An 8619-nucleotide genomic window follows, 5' to 3' on the forward strand; every position below is an offset into this window, starting at 1 on the left:
TTGTTGTAGGAATGTTTTGGCTTTGCTTGGTTTTGTTTGGCATGCTTCAGTTGTATATTTGGCGTTGGCGTGGACTGTTGCATCTTGTTGCATGTTGTAGGTATGCAACAAGGGAATATAAAGGCATGGAATATTTTGGATTTTTGAGACATATATTGGTGTTTGTTTATTAAACCTTTTAAATGAAAGTTATTAATATTTTATCGGTAGTTTAGAAAAAAGTTATTACGAATATTTAGGAAAATATGTTGAAAGTGTATTGAAATTTTTAGTATTTTATGTAAAAAATTATTATTCAATTCCAGATGAATTTGGAAAATTTTTATTATATCTCAGCGTATAGTTTATTCATAAATTGGTAAGTATTTTTTTAACATGACTTTCTTTTAAAAAGAATATTTTTTTTGTATATTATTATTTGTTAATTATTTTTTTGGAAACCAGTTTAATGTTTTTCTTTGTTGTAAAAACAATATTTAATTTCAGAGCAACTCCAGATGGATTCGGACAAATTTAAAAAATAGAGAATTGGTAAGTTTTCTTTTAAAAATTGGCTTTATTTCAACTAGAATATTTACGTTTTTGTGACCTTTTTATCATCAAAATTACAGGTTTTTAATGCCTTATTTTAGAATTTTTTAATCAAAATTTTTGGAAACCAATGTAATATTTTTAATGTAAACACAAATATTTAATTTCAGAATAACCCCTTAAAAATTTGGACAAATTTTTAGTACTCCTTTGCCTGTAATTTAATAGTGAATTGGTAAGGATTCTTTAACTTTCTTTTAGCCCTGGACAGTCATCCTTATTTTTTGTACTTAACGTCATCCTTCGTCATTTTGACTACGGCTCATTTCAAGACGCTATAATTTTCATCGTGAGCGAAAAAGTGAACCAAACTTGAGTTTATTTTCTTATTCTATTTGGTTTTAAGTAGTATAAAACAAAAATTAATAAAACGGTCGAATTAGTATAACTTAAATTTACCATTTCCCAATAGACTAAAATTTTAAATCGAAAATGAAATTACGTGTCGTCATTTTGACGAATGATGACTGTCTAGGGTTATCAAGAATATTTGGTTTTTTATGCATACTATTATTTTTTTCATTAAATTTTTTGAAAACTTATTTAATAATTTTATTTAATATTTAATTTCAGAGTAACCCAAATAAATTTGGACAACTTTTTATATTTCCCCTCAGCGTACAATTTAATAGAGAATTGGTAAGTTTTATATTAAAACTTTGGCTTTCTTTCAACTAGAATATTTATTTTATTATATCCTTCACATCGATAAAAACACAGTTTTATGAGTTTATATAGAATACTTCATTATTTCTCTAATTGTTTCAGGTACAAATTTTATGAGATACGTTTTCCAAAGAAAAGTTGAATTCCTTACACCATTTGAAAAATGCCCCCAAATATGGTAAGTTACAAGCTAAAATAAAGACTTAAAAAATTATATTTCATTACATGGTGTTAATTTTTAACAATTTTCATCATTGCTTCCATTTTTTTTCCAGCAAGATATGTGAAAAAATTATCTACGATGAATAAAACAAGGATAAGTCAAAATGTTCAAACAGCGAGTTCAAATGAACTACTCTCTGTTCCACGTGGCCATAATTTTTATTCACAAAAAACATTGTATTAAGAACTTTCATCATAAGTTTTTATAATAAAGTACTTTTGCTTAAAGAAAGTTTAATTTTAATGTATGAAAATTTTCATAATAGTAAAACAGTTTGTTGTTCCTTTAATTATTTAATTTCTGTGTACTGTGGAATGATTGATTTAAAAATAGTTTAGTCGTCGACATTTTAAAGAGACTGTTAACCAATTTTTATTATCGGGTTTCCCACAAAATAAGCAAGTAAACCAAAATAATACTGACTTTTTAACTTGGTAGGGGTATATAAATCTTATGGTGTTGTAAAAATGAACTAAACTACAATGTTATAGATGAACTAAAATTTAAGAGAATTATAAACTAGACAAGTTGAAAAAAATCTTAAGGGCTAAATCATGGTCAATATTACTACAGTTTAGTTCATTTTGCAATGGAAAAGGGTTCACTGTTTTTTCAGTGTATTTATGTATGTCACACACTTACCTTAACGTTTGCCGTTCTTTATATCAATCCGAAAACATATATTATGGAGAGTAACTGTTTTCTTGTATTTCTGAAACTGCACGTGGTACATGGAGTACTCTATGAAGTTTTGCTCTCGCAACATACATACGTGATCACTCTGAGTACACTTCAATAAGAGAGAAAGAGGAATATGTGTTTGTTGGTAGTGAAGACATCAGAGTAGCAACAAGAAGTTACTCGTGGCTTTTGGTGTTCATTAAAATGTGTACCAATTGCTTTGCGACTCTCTCAAATATATGTACTCATTTAGCAAGTACACGTGCACTGAAAAAACAGTGAACCCTTTTCCATTGCAAAATGAACTAACCTATAGTAATATTGACCATGATTTAGCCCTTAAGATTTTTTTCAACTTGTCTAGTTTATAATTTTCTTAAATTTTAGTTCATCTATAACATTGTAGTTTAGTTCATTTTTACAACACCATAAGATTTATATACCCCTACCAAGTTATGAAGTCAGTATTATTGTGGTTTACTTGCTTATTTTTAGGGAAACCTGATAATAAAAATTGGTTATCAGTCTCTTTAAAATCTCGACGACTAAACTATTTTTAAATCAATCATTCCACAGTACAGAGAAATTAAATAATTAAAGGAGCAACAAACCGTTTTACTATTATGAAAATGTTCATACATTAAAATTAAACTTTCTTTAAGCAAAAGTACTTTATTATAAAAACTTATGATGAAAGTTCTTAATACAATGTTTTTGTGAATAAAAATTATGACCACGTGGAACAAGAAAGTAGTTCATTTGAAGTCGCTGTTTGGACATTTTGACTTATCCGTTTTTTATTCATCGTAGGTAAATTTTCACATATCTTGCTGAAAAAAATGGAAGCAATAATGGAAATTGTTAAAAATTAACACCATGTAATAAAATATAATCTTTTAATTCTTTATTTTAGCTTGTAACTTACCATATGTGGGGGCATTTTATCAAATGGTGTAAGGAATTCAACTTTTCTTTGGAAAACATATCTCATAAAATTTGTACCTGAAACAATTAGAGAAATAATGAAGTATTCTAAATAAACTCATAAAACTGTGTTGTTATCGATGTGAAGGATATAATAAAATAAATATTCTAGTTGAAAGAAAGCTAAAGTTTTAATATAAAACTTACCAATTCTCTATTAAATTGTATTGTAGTGTATTCGGTACATTAGTTTTAAGCCAGCTGTTCAATAGTTTAAGTTACATTGTAATTCAAACAGCTGTTTAGTAATAAGTAATAGAACATATGATTAGATATAAGGATTGTTGTTTATTTTTAAGGATATGTTTGAAAAAAGAAAACAAAATAAGAAATGCCGTTATCTTTGTATAAAAGATCAAGAAAAATTAAATAAAGGAATATTCAAGTTTCTAAGCCTAAAACCGGCACATCAACTGAAATAAATAATCTTTTTATTTAAATTGCTGTGGCACTCAATTGTGCCTGCAACAACATAATTAACATTTTTGCCAAGTGGCGTTTTTAAGCGCCGGCACCACAATAGGCAGGCCAAACAATTTCACATAAAACTTTGCATATCACAAAGACAAACAAGAAAAATAAATTACACAAATCATTACAGTATGCTGAAGGGAAATATAAAAAGTTGTCCAAATTTATTTCGGTTACTCTGAAATTAAATATTTATTTTTTACATTAAATAAAATTATTAAATAGGTTTTCAAAAAATCTAATGAAAAAAATAATAATATGCATAAAAAAGAAAATATTCTTGATAACCCTAGACAGTCATCATTCGTCAAAATGACGACACGTAATTTCATTTTCGATTTAAAATGCATTTTAGTCTATTGGGAAATGTTAAATTTAAGTTATACTAATTCGACCGTTTTATGAATTTTTGTTTTATACTACTTAAAACCAAATTGAATAAGAAAATAAATTCAAGTTTGGTTCACTTTTTCGCTCACGATGAAAATTATAGCGTCTTGAAATCAGCCGTAGTCAAAATGACGAAGGATGACGTTAATGTACAAAAAATAAGGATCACCGTAATTTTGATGATAAAAAGGTCACAAAAACGTAAATATTCTTGTTGAAATAACAAATTCTCTATTTTTTAAATTTGTTCGAATCCATCTGGAGTTGCTCTGAAATTAAATATTGTTTTTACAACAAAGAAAAACAATAAAAATATTCTTTTTAAAAGAAAGTCATATTAAAAAAATACTTACCAATTTATGAATAAACTATACGCTGAGATACAAAAAATTTCCAAATTCATCTGGAATTGAATATTCATTTTTTACTCAATACACTTTCAATTTCAACATATTTTCCTAAATATTCGTAATAACTTTTTTCTAAACTACCAATAAAACATTAATAACTTTCATTTAATAGGTTTAATAAACAAACACCAATATATGTCTCAAAAATCCAAAATATTCCATGCCTTTATATGCCCTTGGTGCATACCTACTTAAAAGATGCAACAGCCCACGCCAACGCCAACTATACAACTGAAGCATGCCAAACAAAACCAAGCAAAGCCAAAACATTCCTGCAACAACAAAAACACATGTGCCTTTATTGAAAACAACACCTCATCCAGCCAAATAAACCATCCACGAATAACAAACACACACGCACACAAACCACTAAATGAACAAAAATAAAAACAACCCCACGCTCATGTATACACAACAAAACTCAAGTAACATCGTCTTTACATTAATCACATTCCACTATTCCGATAAAGATCTCTGTACTATGCATTAGTTCATCGCATCTGATGACAATTTACTCTAAGAATAATATTCGTAATGGCACACCAGTTTACGAACAATGAAACGTTTAACTTAAAATTTGCAAAATTTTCAAGAAATGTTATCTACCATTTTTGACGAAAATGTCTATAAATTTAATTACATGTGAACTAAATATATTTCATTGAGAAATGTTGTATCATCTATTATTAACTATAGGAATTGCCCGTAAGAAATTGCTATCCGCTTTCAAGTTCAATTTGCGTAAAAAAAATATTTTCTCATACAAAATTTCTTTATAGTAAATTGCACTTATTATTTAGAAAATATTTTACATTTCAAAAGTAGTTTTATAGCATGACAGACGAATTTTTAACTACCAGTTAAGAAATTTTTTAAGGAAATTTCCATCGTATTCTGTAGGCCATGAACTAAACGATTGCTACTTATAATGTGTAAAATTTCCTTTCGAGTAGTTAATTTTCGTTGAAGATACGAAAAATGAACTAAAATTCTGGAAAATTCTTGTAATAAATTATTGTAAAAATCTTCTTAAATTTACGAGACACTTTTTTTCTGTGTGTACTCTGCATTAACAAATGGAATTGTGCAGACCTCTAATCTATACGACCATGACGAGAAACTCCCCAATGGTTTATACTTTTCTAACGGAAAAGGTCCATTGTAAAACACGATTTTTAGAAAATTTGGCTTTTTGCATCGATATTTTTTGAACCACTATTCGTGACCATAATACCTTTCACTAAAGTATCAACAACGATATAATCGGACATTTCTAACTCGAGATATAATTTGTTTAGAGAAAAAAGAGCGAAAAACTAAAAATAACGGGATATCTCAAAAACTGTTCCATAAAAAATTTGTAAACATTTTTTCGAATTCGGCAGATCAAAATACATAAGAAAAGTCGACTCTCATCATGTGTACATTTTCAGTGTAAACTAGTGTTATTATTGTATTATATATACCTCTGTAACAATGAAGGAGATCGTATCCATATCTTCATTTGAAACTTCAGATGAGTACTTATTATTGTGGAGAAATATGTTAAATAAAAAGTGCTAAGTCAAAAAAAATGGTTTTCAATATCATAAAACAACTGTAACGAAGAAAACAAGTAAGGAAAGTCTAAAGTAGGGCGGGGCCGACTATGTTATACCCTTCACCATTTTGTAAGTCCACATTTTCGATACCATATCAAATCCGTCCAATGTGTTGGATGCTATATGAATCCATACAACATATATTCTGTATATCTGAGCAGATCTGTACAGAGTTCTGCAATACTTATAGATTTTACATTTAAGTCGGCTAATGTGCTGAGGTGGAACACAATGTTAGTAAAAAACAAGTAAGGAAAGTCTAAAGTCGGGCGGGGCCGACTATATTATACCCTGCACCACTTTGTAGATCTAAATTTTCGATACCATATCACATCCGTCAAATGTGTTGGGTGTTATATATAAAGGTTTGTCCCAAATACATACATTTAAATATCACTCGATTTGGACAGAATTTGATAGACTTTTACAAAATCTATAGACTCAAAATTTAAGTTGGCTAATGTACTAGGGTGGAACCCAATTTTAGTAAAAAAATATGGGAAACATTTAAACCTGAAGCAAATTTAAGGAAACTTCGCAAAAGTTTATTTATGATTTTTCGCTTGATATATATGTATTATAAGTTTAGGAAAATTAGAGTCATTTTTACAACTTTTCGACTAAGCAGTGGCGATTTAACAACAAAAATTTTGGTATTTTGACCATTTTTGTCGAAATCAGAAAAACATATATATGGGAGCTATATCTAAATCTGAACCGATGTCAACCAAATTTGGCACACATAGCTACAATGCTAATTCTACTCCCTGTGCAAAATTTCAACTGAATCGGAGTTAAGAATTGGCCTCTGTGGTCATATGAGTGTAAATCGGGCGAAAGCTATATATGGGAGATATATCCAAATCTGAACCGATTTCAACCAAATTTGGCACGCATAGTTACAATGCTAATTCTTCTCCCTATGCAAAATTTCAACTAAATCGGAGCAAACAATTGGCCTCTGTGGTCATATGAGTGTAAATCGGGCGAAAGCTATATATGGGAGATAAAGGGTGATTTGTTAAGAGCTTGATAACTTTTTTAAAAAAAAAACGCATAAAATTTGCAAAATCTCATCGGTTCTTTATTTGAAACGTTAGATTGGTCCATGACATTTACTTTTTGAAGATAATTTCATTTAAATGTTGACCGCGGCTGCGTCTTAGGTGGTCCATTCGGAAAGTCCAATTTTGGGCAACTTTTTCGAGCATTTCGGCCGGAATAGCCCGAATTTCTTCGGAAATGTTGTCTTCCAAAGCTGGAATAGTTGCTGGCTTATTTCTGTAGACTTTAGACTTGACGTAGCCCCACAAAAAAAAGTCTAAAGGCGTCAAATCGCATGATCTTGGTGGCCAACTTACCGGTCCATTTCTTGAGATGAATTGTTCTCCGAAGTTTTCCCTCAAAATGGCCATAGAATCGCAAGCTGTGTGGCATGTAGCGCCATCTTGTTGAAACCACATGTCAACCAAGTTCAGTTCTTCCATTTTTGGCAACAAAAAGTTTGTTAGCATCGAACGATAGCGATCGCCATTCACCGTAACGTTGCGTCCAACAGCATCTTTGAAAAAATACGGTCCAATGATTCCACCAGCGTACAAACCACACCAAACAGTGCATTTTTCGGGATGCATGGGCAGTTCTTGAACGGCTTCTGGTTGCTCTTCACTCCAAATGCGGCAATTTTGCTTATTTACGTAGCCATTCAACCAGAAATGAGCCTCATCGCTGAACAAAATTTGTCGATAAAAAAGCGGATTTTCTGCCAACTTTTCTAGGGCCCATTCACTGAAAATTCGACGTTGTGGCTGATCGTTCGGCTTCAGTTCTTGCACGAGCTGTATTTTATACGGTTTTACACCAAGATCTTTGCGTAAAATCTTCCATGTGGTCGAATAACACAAACCCAATTGCTGCGAACGGCGACGAATCGACATTTCACGGTCTTCAGCAACACTCTCAGAAACAGACGCAATATTCTCTTCTGTACGCACTGTACGCATTCGTGTGGTTGGTTTAATGTCCAATAAAGTAAACTGAGTGCGAAACTTGGTCACAATCGCATTAATTGTTTGCTCACTTGGTCGATTATGTAGACCATAAATCGGACGTAAAGCGCGAAACACATTTCGAACCGAACACTGATTTTGGTAATAAAATTCAATGATTTGCAAGCGTTGCTTGTTAGTAAGTCTATTCATGATGAAATGTCAAAGCATACTGAGCATCTTTCTCTTTGACACCATGTCTGAAATCCCACGTGATCTGTCAAATACTAATGCATGAAAATCCTAACCTCAAAAGAATCACCCTTTATATGGCACATCTTTGAATGAGACAAATGATCAACTATTTCCAATTTAAGTTTTTTGTGAATGAAATTTTATTATAAAAAATTCGGGTACACATTTGCACAACAATGTTTGTGCGTGCATCCTGACAGATTGCAGATCGAAATGTCTTACTCACTAACATCCATAGTAAACAGGACAAATAAGATTAACATTGGTTTAGATGGAGTTACTGTCTTTCAGTCAGAGCTTGAAATTTTGTCGATTTATCGGCATTTTGCCGATTTTCCGATACCCAATAATTTTTGGTA

General features: G+C 30.7%; 1 long non-coding RNA gene across 1 annotated transcript; it reads left to right on the forward strand.

Annotated features, from left to right (window-relative positions):
• Window positions 1–301: 301 nt before the first annotated feature.
• LOC142225584 (uncharacterized) lies at window positions 302–884 on the forward strand. The gene is made up of 3 exons (XR_012719334.1): window positions 302–358; window positions 487–531; window positions 702–884. It is a non-coding gene; the product is annotated as an uncharacterized LOC142225584 (long non-coding RNA).
• Window positions 885–8619: the final 7735 nt, after the last annotated feature.

The sequence above is a fragment of the Haematobia irritans genome, chromosome 2 (assembly GCF_050003625.1).
Source record: "Haematobia irritans isolate KBUSLIRL chromosome 2, ASM5000362v1, whole genome shotgun sequence".
NCBI lineage: Eukaryota > Metazoa > Arthropoda > Insecta > Diptera > Muscidae > Haematobia > Haematobia irritans.